Source organism: Cyprinodon variegatus, unplaced genomic scaffold (assembly GCF_000732505.1).
Source record: "Cyprinodon variegatus isolate N-32 unplaced genomic scaffold, C_variegatus-1.0 Scaffold554, whole genome shotgun sequence".
Classification (NCBI taxonomy): domain Eukaryota; kingdom Metazoa; phylum Chordata; class Actinopteri; order Cyprinodontiformes; family Cyprinodontidae; genus Cyprinodon; species Cyprinodon variegatus.
The window spans coordinates 490571-493131 of record NW_015151007.1 but is presented as its reverse complement, the minus strand read 5'-3'; positions in this window follow the sequence as shown (position 1 = coordinate 493131).

Genomic DNA, 2561 nt, shown 5'->3' with positions numbered 1-2561 from the left:
TGTAACACAAGATAAAAACCCCGGAGTCGAAGTTAAAGACAAAAAAGTTTAAAAAGTTTTCTTTGTCTGCAGATACAGGAGCCATAATCTGATTCATATCAAATTATTCTCCGAGCAGTTTCATATACCTCCACCATAAAGGCACACCCAGAAGAAGAAAAAAAAAAAAAAACATAGCTGTATGTCCAGGAAGTACACTAAAAAGAATATTTATTTCTCCTTCCAAACTAAAAAAAAAAACACCTGCTGCCCGTTTTCAGCCTCCTGAGGCAACAGTATTGATAATAAATTTGTAAATTTTAAAAAAGTGTGGAAGTTTATAAAAACATTGACTTTATAGTCAACAGGAATAAGTCTTAAAGCAGCCAATTAGGTGTCAGCATTGCTACGGAAGCGGCTCTCGTCCCGCCCACTGAGTTTGATATGAAGTTTAAATTATTTGATGAATTAAATAAATCGAGCAACAATTAAGGGCAGATGTAAAAAAAAAATAATTTAATGTCATAATTTAAAAGGCTAATTTAATGACTGAATTTTATATTTCATAATTAAATTGTTTAAATATTTATCTATAAAGATACATGGTGATTTAAATTACTTAATGTACATAAGTACATTTCATTTTGTCACCTTTAAGCCTCCACATTTTAAAGACGCTGAAACCTTCTGAAGGTCAAAGTTCACCGTCATTCATAGCAGGAATGACAGGTGCCTTTGTTAGAGCCTTCAAGTTAATATTTTCCTAACCGCTTCATTATTCGTCTATAGGTTTCGCAATGGTCTCCAAAATAAACCCACAAGGGTTAGGCATTTTTTTTCAGGGCACGGCGTCACGCACAAACTTTACGACTAGTTCAACGCGATTGTCTTGTTGTCCTGCAATAAGAACGCACAGACCGACGTGTGTACGGTTACGCAGACACAAACTTAATAAAGGAAACACGGGAATCCACCCACGAACAAAAAATAATGACACGTCAACAGCAGCTGCATTCATCTCTTTATGGCCGTCTTCAAAGACTTTCAAGGCCTTGAACTTGTTTTTAGGTCTTATTTAAGAACTTCCAAGGATTTCAAAGACCCATTGGGTCAGAGTCAGTCTTTTTTCTCCTTGAAACAGCGGATTTTCCTTTGATTTGAGTAGGTAGGAAAGATAATTTGCCAATAAAATTTGATTATTTGATTTAAAAATCAGAAAATAACTCCTTTAGCTTCTATCAAGAACATCTAATTTTCTTTTTTTAAAGGACAGAAATCCTACTTTCATCAGCAGATCATCTTAACTTGCTCAAATTCAGGAAAGATACACATTTTACGAAAACCTGGTTAATTTTTAGATCCGTTTTTTTTCTCCAAAGTATTTTTATTAAGCATTCAGTCAAGGAAAATACAATTTCAAGTTCATTAGAATATTTTTCCCCCTTTAACCCCTCGAACAACCCTCATGTTGCACCATTAAGGACAATCAAAGTTTGACAATGTGTATTACTCCTTTTAGATCCGTTTTTGCTGGAACCGCTCAGCAGGATGAACCACTAAGACCCGTCGAGTCTTTTGTTGGACCAGTTCAGAACCAAAGTTGGGTTCAGCAGCTCCATTTATCCAGTGGGTAAAGCTCAGGGACGAGCGTCGCAGTTGGAACGCCGTCGGCTCGGTCCGCTCCCGACTCATTTGACTGCAGTTTCTAACATGCAAAATAAAAACAAACAAACCAGCTAAAAATATCTAATCCAAACCTTCCCAGATGTTCTGGATGGTTCTACGGTACAGAACCTGCTTTCAGGACATCGTTCAGAAAAAAAATGCAGGAAAGAAGGATGACAAGAAGTCATCAATTGAAGAACCTCAAAGTGATGTAGGAGAGAAAAATCTACGGCAGGTTAAGGTCCAACCAGAACAACCAGAACCAGCTTCAGAGACGTTCTAAATGCAGCAGACTGAGCAGGTTCGGGTAAATGTTTGCAGCAGGTGTGACAGAAACACCTGAACCGGATCAGGAAGGGTTGGATGACGGAACCTGAGATCCGTCTGGAGAACCTCTCCTCTCCAGGTGATCAGAACTCACCTGCTGCGGCTGAAGCATCATTTCCTGTTCCTCCTGTTTCCTCCAGAGGGACGGGAAAGGAAACCTGAACATGTTGGCGCTGGGGAGAGCGGTCCGCTCCAGGAACCGTCAGGAGGAACCAGGAGAGCGTGAAGGATGGGTCTGCTGTGTCACCTCTCCTCTGACTCACAAGGTTGGAGAAGGCGTGAACTTTTATAGTGAACAGCTGAAGGGCGGGCCGTGTGTACTCAGCAGACACGCACAGACCCGGATCATCTGGTTCTGCAGGAAGCATCTCCGTCCTGGAGGATTCTCAGGAACTAGGCTGAACGTATAGAATATCGTCTTTTTGTGATTTGCAGCGATCTAAATGGTAAATGTCCTGTACTTATATAGCGCCTTTATTCAAGTTAGGATACTTGACCAAAGCGCTTTACGCTACATTCATTCACCCATTCACGCACACACTGATGGTATCGAGCTACATTGTAGCCACAGCTGTCCTGGGGCTCACTGA